The following is a 13,230-nucleotide window of genomic DNA, read 5'->3' on the forward strand; positions in this document are numbered from 1 at the left end:
ACCTATTCTCCCGCAATATACTGCTCTGCTTGCTGAATCCAACTGTTTGTTGGTCAAGGTAAGGCCATGTATCCTGGTTATATTTCGCAGATTTTTAAATTTCTATCTATTTTCGAGTAGAGTACACAATAGTGCTATGTTCATTGGTCTCATTGGTATTGACTTGAGTTTCCATTGCTATGCTATCAATAGATCTATTTATTTTCATCTGTGACTATTGTGATTGAATTGCATCCTTTGGGGGTCCAGTCAATAATGTTAGCATGTTGCCTTCTCGGGCAAGACAGAACATCCAAGGGACGAGTCACATGTTCAGATTTCAATCACATCAATTATACATTTCTGCAACTTATGCAAATACTAAGCAGCACATAATGAACTGGTATAGTTCCTGCGACCAAAACAAACCTTGCATTGATCATTGTATGATTCATTTACTTTTGTATTAAATCTTTACTCTTGAAGATTGTATAATAATGTCGATATTTACTTTTCAGATTTATCAACAATGCCTGCGTGTTTGATTTGCGGTTGCCCTTCGAAGACCCATGCGAAATCTGAAGGAACTACAATGCATGTATTCCCGAAAACTGTTGATCGAATAAGAGAATGGGTCAGACATTGCGGATATCCACTGGATGAGGTGGAAAGTAGAGTCCAACAAGTCTTAGAGGACAAGAGGGGTGATCGATACCGCATCTGCAGCCGGCACTTTTCCTTGGACATGTACACAACTTCTTGGGTAACAAAGAAGAATAAACGGCGAACGACACGGAAATTGCTCGAAAACGCTATTCCCACTCTATTCGTCCACATTCCGCCACCGGCGAGTCAAGTGTCCGGATTTAGCTTTAGGCCTTGCGGTAGTGTGTGGCCGAATGGATTAATAGATATTGTAGGTGTTCTATCCCTTGTAATAATTTCGATATTGATATGAGTGTATAGTTTTTTGAATAATGACATTTATCAATATATTCTTTTTCGATTTCATAACCCACAAACGCAATGTATATATATATGGGGACAGGGAACTGTGCTGTATTGAGCATTTTTCAAGTATTCTGTCGGCTTACATGGCTATTTTTAATATTGGCATTTCATTATCAATCATTAATTGACCTTTACAACTTCTTGACTATCCCTTCAATCTGAAGCAAGAACATTCTACATCCTTGACGTGGTCGCAGTTATCAACCACTTCTAGCGCGTATCAGGTAATCTTACTAGGCTAATCCGCTACATACTTGTTTTATGCATGTCAAGTAATAGTTTTATTCTATCGTGTAATTATTTTACCGAATGTTTGGTTACTGCTTTCCAATTAATATACACCTTAGTTATCGTCCACTGGTGTTTGTTTTCAGTTATAATTAGAGTTATCAATACTAATGCAAGTACTGTCTTTCAGGGAGATGCTGAAGCGTCCGCCACATCTACAACATTTAAAGATGTTTTTCAACATCAGGAGGTATGGATACCGACAGCTCCACCGAGCGTCATCATCAGAGCTGGAATTCCTGTCGTTTGATTGTTCTACACAATGTTTCATTCGTGGTTAGCCGTTGATATGTACCTGTGCTGTCGACCCCAGGTGTATGTTATGTTTTCACAATTGTAATCCTCACTAATGCAAGTACTATGTTTCAGGCAGTTGATGGAGCGTCAACCCCTGCACTTGATGCAGAGCCTGACATTCAAGTATACGAATCGGCGCAACAGCTTTCGGAAGTGCGCACTACATTTGCAACATCCATAGATATTCTTCAGCAGCACGAGGTATGGATAATGACAGCTCCATCATGCGTGATCATATAACGTGATTCCATTTGCTATACTTTCTTCCCTATTAACGCAAGTGCTGTGTTTCAGGGAGACGACGGAGCTTCCACCACAATCACAACATCTCATTTTGATGATGCAGATGTAAAGGAATCGTTGAAATAAGTCGATGAACAAAGATGACATGTATCTATTGTAACAAGTTTTAACATGTGCATTGCATAACCTATTTTTAAATTATAACATGTACATAAAAATTACAAAAACTGAATTAGTTGGATTGTATTCTTGTGTCTATGTGAATTATTTTAAAAAGACGGAAAATAATAAGAAAGTGTCCTAGTGCACCCAACAGCAGTAAAATATTTGCCACATGTGGTAAAGTGGGAGGTATAGGTTGGGAACCAGCTAGCAAGCTAGAAAACTTATGATGCATGTGTGTGTGTGTCTCAGCTGTGCATGCTGACAGCTGAGCAGATCCGTCAAAGACGGTAGGCTGGTTTCTGTAAATAGGTTACCGGCAAAACAGCTGATGCTGCTCTGTCCCTATAAGTGCAAAGTCCATTAGTCTACACTTACAGTCAACCCTAAACAGAATATAAATGTAAGCGAGGGGAGACTTGCCTCATCATATAGGGCATTACCATAAATATGCTCACTACTATTATACCACAACACTAAAATGCTGCCATTTCTAAATACCATCCAAATTATGTAATAGCCCTCAGACGAAACCCCTAACATATTTTGGTGTATTGGCTTTGTGGGAACAGACTGTAAGGTAGTTACTGGGCATGGCAAGTGTATTCAGAACAGCCATGTGTGCATTTAAAAGGGAACTACTTATCTGAGGTGATAGTGTGTCATCATGTCTCAAATAGGTGCCACATTTTCTGAGCTGGTGAATTACGTTGAGGCAAAGCTATTTGCCCATAGGGTGTGGTCATCAGAAAATGCTGTCCTTTGGCGAGATCGCCTTTGTGGGAAGGTGCAAAAAGAGCCATTAAATGACATTTTTGAAGAAGACAGCATTATCCAAGTATGCCTTTTGAGACTGCTTAGAGCTTCAGACAAAAATGCTGGAAAAGATTGCTTAATACGGCTATGTGCAAAGATTTGGTTCCTCTTAAATCGGTCTTTAAGACTACAGCATAATGATATTGAAGTCATTAATAAATAACAGATTAGTTTGGATGAGGCAAGTGAGCAAACAAAAAGTTTAAAATTAGAATTAGAGTCATGTAACTCAGAGATGCAGTCCAAATGCAGCAAATTAGACAAACAGTTGTCTCAGAGAAGGAGACAGTTTGAGGAGAGTGAACAGGAACTGAAACAATTAAAATGAGTCATAGACACGATAAAACAGGATAAAGAGCACACCATTTTGGAGATGCAAATGCTCAAAAAGAATAACATGGAGAGAGAAAATGAATTTCACGCAATGGCCAAAATGTTGGATAAAAATGACCAGAAGGAGAGGGAGTTTAATTAGTGACACGTGCAAATAAATGAAATGCAAGCTGTGATTAATAAGATTAATAGTGAGAACTCTAACCTTTGTCAGGAGATAGACTGACTTCTTACAAGATGTAAAGATTTGGAGCATCAAGTAGCTACTTGTAAATCTCAAGAAAAGCCACAAGGCATTACATTTAATGGGATCGAGATTACCTCCAACTCTGAATGAGGGAACAATGCACCGATGGCTATACCGGTGGCTAGGCCTGATTGTAGTCTATCTGGGGGGTTTGATTCAACCCCCGGTGTTTACCATCAACCCTGTCCACCTGAGAAAAGGAATGAGCGACAGAATAATGCATCCCGAATATTGTGCCAAGTAACCCCATCAAAATAATGAAATCAATCAAAGCTTTGATGAAATCGTTTAAAAAGCGAGGTGATTGTTGTATAGAAGATCACTTAGAGTCAGTGCATGATATGTTTAAAGTCCTTCAAATACCCAGGGAACAGTATAGACAGTACTTTCACGTAACTTTTGATTCGACTACTGCTAGCATCATCAGGGGTCTTAATGAACAAGAAAACCTATCATGGGCAGACTTTGAAAAAGAGGTCAGAGCTGTTTTTTCACCATACCAGTTAATGCAAGACCCTAAGAAAGCAGCGCATACAATGAAGGCAAGGCCAGATATGTCACAGCGCCGGTTTCTCCAAGATTTAAAAAGAGCCTTTTCCCGTTTTGATGTGTCTTTTGATCCTAGTTCTGTAGAATTTAAGACTGCCCACTTTTATGGCCGGCAAAAAGACATTATATCACAGTTAATTTGTGAATTTGATCGGGAGAAATCACTAGTGGGTTGTTTAACAGGGGACCAAATTATATGAGGTAATCTATAGTAATGGAGAGACAAAATTGAAATCTAAAGATTCCGCTCCAACAGTAATGGAGATAAGATCTGCTAAAATGCCACTTGAATCAGCCCAAAATCAGGCAAGGAACCATATGACACCTGATCAAAAGTGTGCGCCACCACAGAGGACGTAACCCCAAACACCTATGTTCCAATCACATGATCCGAACAAGAGAGAAAATCACATTAGTCCTAGGTATTTGGGTGACAGACCTAGGGTGGGATACCAGCCCGTTATGTCAGGCATGAATAACAATCAAAATAAAAATCAAAGACACAATGTCCCGTACTAGACGCAGGGGGCACAGAGCAGATTTCACCCCAATAAAATGGTTTATGGTAATCAAGACAGGCCACGGTATGTGGATCGGTTAATTGAAAATGGAAATCAGCACAGGGGACAGTTCCCACAAAATGAAAACAAAACATGAACTATATCATGCGCCATTATAAACAGTCACCACCACTAGTTGACCACTGCCAAAGGATGGTCACACCGCACTCTCCACCTCCGATGAACCAAGAGTTCAGAAACAACTCAAACAGCAATCAATCCCTTGATAGATACCAGAACAGATCCAACCAGGTTGAATTTAACCAGTACTGTCCTAGGCCGCAAAGAAATTGACATATTTCATTGCCTTGTGGCCCAGGTTAAAATATTGTGTGAACAATAGGAAACTTTGTGCAGTTCAAAAACAGCCACAGAGTGAGGGTGCAGAATGTCAGAGGAGTGATCTTGTGCGCTCTGACAATAAGCGACTATGCCCCTGCAATGATAAAAGTACAGAATCCCATGAACCAGTTTTGTGTAACAGTCCTGAATTGCTTAGGGTTCAAACATGAAAATACCCACCAATGAAAGTGAAGTAAATGGTACACACCCACACAAAAAGGGAGTGTTGATCAATTTGGAGTTGAACCAGACTATTGAAGTGTGTGCAAATGAAAGACAGAAAGGAGAAAATAAACAAGATAATCCAAAAGAGCAGAGAGACAGATTCAGAAAGGACACTTTTATTTATTTTTTATTTATTTTATTTATTTATTTGCATTTGTAAAGTGCACAACTGCCCTTGGGCATCGTGGCGCTGTTAAGAAGGCTTACTTGGTTACATAAGTGCTTGTGAGAAAGCTTTGTTACAGAAGTGCTAGCAAGGATATACAGTTTGCCTGACCCCCTTAGGAAGGGCGCTACAGTACACAATGTAGAAAGTCAAAATATATGGCACAGACATGATGCACAGCCCCTTCTCAAAGGGCGGCATCAGCATACAATGCGGAAAGTCATAATATGTGGCACAGACATGATGCGCAGCCCCAAACTCAGGGAATAGAATTGTAGGAAGATGCATGCTAAAAATTACCATTGGTCCGAGAACTATCTGTCACAATGTGTGGATAGTGAATGGGACACAGAAAAACTTTTATTTGGGAAATTACATTATGCACAGAACGTGTATAGTGTTGGACTTCCTTAATAAAAAAGTGTTAAAAAAGTGTGGTCCAGGTTAGGGGAGCTGCACCTGAGTTTAAAGACAAGAGACAGGCTTATCATTGTGCGCAATTGGTGCCATATGCAATTGAGCTACAGGTGAAGAAGGATGTTACTATTCCTGCATTCACCAGACAAGTTACCATAGCACTAAAACACAGAAAGGGACAGCAGATGAAAGATTCTGATGCATTTGTGTGTCTAAATGAATCCATGAGTCAGCAAGGGCTAGAATGTGAGTATACGCCACTGGTTGAGATTGGGGATGGACCCATTAGGATACTGGTGGATAACAAAGGATGTCAGGATATTCATTTAGAATAGAATTCAGCATTAGGAATGGCAATACATAAATCTCATTGTACTGTGGATTTCAGTGATGCAGTGATTGGGAACATTCCTGAGAGATATATGAATGCGCAGGGAGAGCTGCCAGAGTATCTAGACTCCCAACCTAAAGGAATATTCAAAATTCAGTCTGTGTATCCTTATGATTCAAGTGAGATGGTGTGCTGCCACCAAGAGAATTGCATATTATTTGATTTAAACGAAAATGGAACAGAAAACCAGCATATTGAAATGGCAGCTGATATTCGACAATATTTAAAGGTGGCAACTCTACAAAGAAATACAGCCACGCAGTGAGAGGAGATCACAGAGGTTCCTCCATTGGCGGATCTCCTAGAATGTTCAAAAATGGTAGAGGAACACGCTGAGGCTGCGGATGCATCCACAAATGAAGAGGAAAGGAATGAGTTGAGAAAAATATTCATGGAGATTAAAGAGGTTTTTGCCAAAGATGCATATAATTGGGCCTAACTGATTTGCATATTGCCACATTACCAGAGAGACATGGTAGGGTACCGCTATTTGTGCATCAATATCGGTTGCCACTAGCATGTTTGGAATCATTAGCTGAGATAATTAAAAATGTAGAATCCAGAGGAATTATTAGGCCCATTCATAGCACCTCAAACACTCCCATTTTGGGCATCTTGAAACCAAATGGTCAATGGCGTTTGTATGCAGACTTAAGAGAATTAAATAAAAGAGTGCCTGTTTCCAGGTGGCCACTTCCATTTATTGATCAGGGTCTTGCACAGGTCCACGGGTCAAAGGTGTTTACCACATTGGACCTTACAGCTGGATACTGGTGTGTGCCACTGGCTGAAGACATACAAAATTTGTTTGCATTTTTGTTTGATAAAACCCAATATGCATGGTTCCGAACACCTTTCGGGTATGTCAATAGTGGGAGTGAATGTGGGATATTTTTGAGGAAGGCATTCCCCAATGCAGCAGAAAGGGGACAATAGTTTATGTAGATGATGTACTGATTACAAATGAAAACATGAAGAGTCATTTTAATGAGATTAGACATGAGCTTGGCCAATTACAGAAGGCGGGAGCCAAAGTATCTTTGCAGAAAGCACAATGGTGCAAAAAGAGAGTGAACTTCTTGGGTCATGAGGTGACTGAGCATGGGTTGAATCCACACAAGAAAAAGGTGGAGACAATACAGAAGTTGAAAGATCCTACTAACTTGAAGGGATTGAAGAGCATATTAGGGATGACAGGATATAACAGGAAGTGTATTGAGAATTACGCAGATATCACTCAACCAAAGAATGTCTCATGAAGGTGCCATGTTTGGCCTATCCCATAAAGAACCAGGATTGCTTTGTAGAAATAGGATTCACTGACCAATGCATGTCAGCTGCGTTATCTCAGATGCATGATTTAAATCACAAAAATATTGCTATTGCGAGCAAGGCCTTATCTCAGGTTGAGACTAAATTCAGTGAATGTGAGAAAGCACTCCTAACCACTGTTTGGGCATTGCACTACTTCCGCCCCATCATTCAAGGAGAAAAATAATTATTGAAATAAATCACCAACCCCTACAATTTTTGCAAAGTAAAAGAATTAGGTCAGGTAATTTGGCACAGTCCAGGATTACTTCCTGGACGTTGGCATTGCAGGGATTTCCTGTAGAAGTAAAGTATGGTCAAAATAAAAAGAGCCCAGTTGCTCAAGGGCTGCAGATCTACATGATTGCACAGCTAAATGCATGTCTGATGAAACAGAAATAAAACCCAATTTGAATGAATTGGAGCAATCCCCATAGAAAGCTTTTAATGAAGAGGTGCGTAGAGGTTTGCCAACAGTATATGTTGATGGGTACGCATATCGTATGGAAAATAATGAACAAAAACAACTTGTGCAGGAATACGAAATATCTGGTTTAGATGTGACAACATTCCAAGAGCAAGCATGACAATTGCAGCTAGGAGTAGCCAGGTAGCATAGCTAGCTGCCGTCTATAAAGCAATTGCTACCGCAGTTGAAAATAAACACAAAGAGATAATTTTAGTGACTGATTCTGATTATGTGCGAAACAGTTTTGTAGAGTATCTACCTGGCTGGAAGGCAAAAGGTATGCTCACATATAACAACAAACCCCTTTAACATGGTAAAATGATTCAAGCCATAGACAGACTAGTGTCAGAAAATGATTTAATAGTACACTGGAGAAAAATCTGTGGCCATTTAAAGGCACCAGGTGAGGACAATGAGGGGAAAGACAAGCAGATCAGTTGGCAAACATTGGTGCAGTAATGGGAGAGTTGTTTCCCTTTGAACACCTGCTTGGTGAAATACAGGTAGATACGATCACACACTCCAAATCTCCAAAAGAAATCAAACAGCCTATAATGCAATGGAGTTATGATACCCCAGATGAGGATCTGATGAAAGCACAAAAAGAAGACCCAATTTTAGGCCTATTTTATAATCATTTGGTAGATGCAGTACAAAATCCTCTGTCTGAAAATGATTGCAAAGGAAAAGAAGAATTGAGGGTACTATTAAAGAACAAAAAGAGAATTATATTGCAAGATGTTTTGATGGTTAGGGAGTTTGTAACTGGTCAAATCCAATGGGTGGTGCCTCTGTCATTTCGGGGACTGATGTTACACCATGCACATGATGCAATAACTACAGGACACAGGGGTTCACAAACAAAATTGAAATCTTAAAGGTTTATTCTTACTGGCCACATATGTCTCAAGATGTTGAACTATACACCAGAGGGTGTCTGGTATGTGCACAATTTCAGCCTGCTTCACCTATGCATAGGGCTCCATTAATGAAAAGAGATTTGACTCTTCCATGGTCAGATTTGCAAATCGACTATGTTGGGCCTGTAAAAAGGTCAGCTAGGGGAAATAAATATTTGGTATCTGTGGTTTGTCTGATGTCTAAGTGAGTGGAATGCATTCCTGCACCGGATTGAAGTGCGCAAACAGCTGCGATGTTGCTAGTTAATCATGTATTTTCAAGGTTTGGATTACCTCAAAGAATAGAATCAGACCGGGGAAGCCACTTCACTGGCACATTGATGTGTAAAGTTTGGCAGATACTAGGTGTGAAAAGGATGTTGCACATCCCGTATCAACCATCTTCTTCAGGTACAGTTGAGAGAAACAATAGATCTATAGTAGACATGTTAAAAAAAATTGTAGCTGAGGCAGGCTCTAGTTGGGATCTTCGGCAGCCATTGGTATTGATGGCCATAGATCAACTCATGCTAAGGCAACAGGCATCAGTCCTCACGAAATACTGACAGGGAGAAAAATGGTGTTGCCACAACATTTACTGTACAGGACGCATGAGCAAACACTTGCGAATGCCTCCACAATTAACGAATATGTGGAAGAATTGAGGAAGCACTTACAACATGCATTTTCATTTGTGCGGCGGAATCTGGAGAGTGCTGCTGATAGTGCAAAAACCTATTATGAAAGGAAGACATCTGAAAGAGAATACAAAATAGGTGATCAGGTTTATAAGTACCACTTTGGGAAAAATAAACATAAAAACTCTACATTTCTAGCAGCATAGCAAGGTCCATTTGAAATTATAGACAAGATCTCCCCTGTGGTATATACAATTATCAAAAAGGAAGGTGAAGTGACAACAGAGCAATTTGTCTATGTCAATCAGATTAAGCCCTGCCACCCAAAGCATGAGGTGAGAAGCCTTGAGCAAGTTGAGACTAGTTGAATGAAAATAATAAGTGCAGTAAAAATAGAGCTTGTTTGTTTGTTTATTTATTTATAGCGCGCGCCAGACCCGAGGGTATTCGGGGCGCGTGTTCAAGAATACTTTAAGCTTACATGTTACAGTTACACATTTCAGGAAGGTTACAGGGTGCATTAACAGTAAATGATGACAATATACATGGTTACATACACAGGTGATTGTACACAGGGGTGTGTACACAATATACATTGAATGTCAAGGAGCAAGGTGGGTTAAGCGGGGGTGATGAACGAGGTATGCATTCAGCTGCAGATTAACAGGTGGGTCAGACGTGAGTAGTCCTAGTCTAGTCAGTTATAGGTCATTTTCTTTGTGCCATTTAATGCAATTAAGTCTGAAGTGTGGATAAGATTGGTCAGACCTTAAGGATGATGGGAGGGAGTTCATAGCTGGGCCGCTTTGACAGGGAAGCTTGTGCCTCCGGCTGTGCTCAACTTGAATGGGGGCACAGCTAGTTGGTTGGTGTATGCTTCTCTGGTAGGTCTGTTAGAAGTTCTTCTTTTGAATCTTTCTGTTAGGTATTTGGGGGCTAGGTCATTAATACTTTTGAAAGTCAATGATGCTGTTTTGAGTTTAATTTTGTCAGCTGTGGATAACCAGTTAGATTGTTTTCTGACGTCTGAGATATGCTCTCTTCTTGGGATTCCTAGGGCGGCTCGAAGGGACGTTGCTCTGCAGGGTTTGGATTTTTGGCAGTGTGTGTTTATTGGACCCTATGTGTAGTGCATTGCAATAGTCCAATTTGGATAACACCAGGGCTCTTGATAGGGTGAGGCAGCTGGCGTTGGATAGAAATGGTTTAGCTGCTCTAATCAGCTTTCAGGTGTAAGCGGTGGTAGAGGCCATCGCATTCACCTTCTTTGTTAGAGAGAGGCAAGAGTCGAGGTAAAAACCTAGTGTTTTTACTCCTTTCGCTACTTTAATGGTGTTGCCATCTATGACAAATGATGAGTAGTCATCGTTCAGTCTTTTGATATTTTGTGTGTTCCCCAATATGATGAGTTCCGTTTTGTCATCATTCAGGCATAGACCATGACGGGCCATCCATGCCTGGATGATGAGGTATATTCTGTTCACCATGGCCAAATCCTGTTCATTATCCCCCGAAAGTGTGATGAGAATCTGACTGTCATCTGCATAGTTTGTGTAGGTGACACCCAGAAGGTCCAGATCATCGAACAGGGGGTTCGTGAAGATGTTCTACATACAGCTAACAGGGGAATTAAGGTAAACACGCCTGTTTTTCTGGAGGTATAATGGGAACATGAAAACACATCATAATAGTTTTCTTGCTAGTATTCACATTAAACAGAGAATGATTTGTAATACGTGTAACATAGTGACAGAAGAGCAAGTACGATGGAGCATGTAAGGGATTTTCACTCCATGAGTAAGCAAATATACGGCCTGTTGGTCAAGCATAACCGTAACATAGCCGGGTATGACATTTAAATGTTGTCTCTTCTCTTAATAATATGGTTGATGGGAAATGGTAAGGGGTTTTTGAGATGAAAATAATAGGGGAGGTGTGTATTTATGGAATAGTTTTAGTTGCATGATATGGGATGTTGTTTTGTTTTGCATAATGATGAATTATAGGTGTTCCAGTGTGGCAAATGCATGGAGCCACCATGTATGACTGACAATTCAAATTTTATTTTTAGGCCTTGCAGCAGAAGAGGGATAGAACATTGTTTTATGTTAGGTACTTAATCTGTTTCGGTTCTTTTACTCTAGATGACTAATTCCTTGCCCTGGCAGGGCTGTATCGTTGGCGCACTGGACCCTCAGAGGATGCCACGGGATAGGAAGCCCTGGGAAAGCCCCCAGAATGAAGAATGGGGGTGAAGATAAGGAGCCTGAAATGCCATAGAGATGACATCTGTGGAGGAGATTCCATGAGGTGCCGGACTGGAGGAGTTCTGCTGATGACAGCATTGTGGAGTGGTTGTGCAGAGACTAATGGACAGGGTAGTCATGAGGTGTGCTCCTGTATATTCTGGGTACCACGAACTAAAAATACATGATCTTCATTTTTTTTTTGCTCATCTTCACTCTTGTTTCATTTTTCATGTATTGCTTATGGAGCTGTAGAGGAGGTCCCAAATATAGCCTGCACTCCAGTTGCCCATTTTGAAGTACCAGAAACGTTCACACCGATATATGTGACGTATGATGAGCAAATAAACCAGCAGAGAGCCACAGTAGGGCTCTGCCCAGTGCCTATCGGAAGAACAATATCTATTGAAGTGCCAATAACCAGACAACCATGGACAGTAAGGTATCCATTGAGAAAACCCTACCACCAAATGAAACAAAATGAAGATTGCTTAAACACTGTCCCGGAAGAAACTCAAAAGGCCTTAATTGAAGACGAATGGTGACGACATGAGGGCCCGGACAGACTCACAGAAGAAAGAAACGACAACCAAAAGATGACACACAGAGACGAAACATGATGAATAAGAATATTGTGAACTTAGAAGGAGAGATGATGTTGAAATAAAAAGAAACTTAAGCCATTAGCAGGATGAAGATATTCAACCAGCTAAACGCTTGTACATATGCTTGTAACCCCAAGAAAGCTAAGAAAACAGTGCGGCTTGCTATGCTAAGTAGAAGAATAGAGCGGCAAGCACCACCTATACATATCTACCTCAAAGAAGCACACTATATAAGTACAAGTCCAACTTTACACAAAAGCAGAATTAACTCAGTTACTAGGGGTCAAACAGGACAGGATTTGTATTCCAGCTAAAAACGAGAAGAGATGGCTGAATCAAAACTCAGCAAGAGCAGCTTGTGTCTGGGAAGCCAAGGTCAGACCAAGAGAAGGAGCGAACAGTAGCTTTGCGCAATCGAAACTTAAGAACAGAACTGAGATAGGGAGGCCCAGGCAGGTGGCAAGCCGAATAAGAATTAAATGCGCGAATAGAAGGAAAACTAGGCAGATTCACAGTGTGCTAGCACGTGACCAGCCGAGCAGAAGAGGCACAGTTTCACACCTACGCCTGGCTGTAACTTTTACTGACAAGAAGATACAGTTTCGAGGCCGACTACAGCCAACTAATTGACACATAGCCACTAAAGTAATGATTGATGGAAGGGAGACCGGGTGAATCTTGGGGCATCCTGCACCTGGTTGACCATTCTGCGTGCTGCTAATTAAAGTGGGGATTTATGCATGGGGTTGAAGCCAACCCAATCACAATGGACCAAATAATCTAGGGTCCTATAGATAGTAGAACCAATGGGACGTTGTACTTTTAGTGATGTCCACTGTAGTCATTTGTGAAGGAAGGGCTTAGACGCCCACTTGATAGTGTTTATCCAATCCCCACACTGCGTTACCATATACAGATATAGCACCTATATTTAAGTTACCTTTTTCCAACCAATAGAATTGCATGTTAACTTTTAAGTGTAACACGTCAATGATGATGAGTTTTGGGTATAAATGTTATTGTTTGCATGAAGTTT

The sequence above is a fragment of the Ambystoma mexicanum genome, chromosome 6p (assembly GCF_040938575.1).
Source record: "Ambystoma mexicanum isolate Mex_15411 chromosome 6p, UKY_AmexF1_1, whole genome shotgun sequence".
NCBI lineage: Eukaryota > Metazoa > Chordata > Amphibia > Caudata > Ambystomatidae > Ambystoma > Ambystoma mexicanum.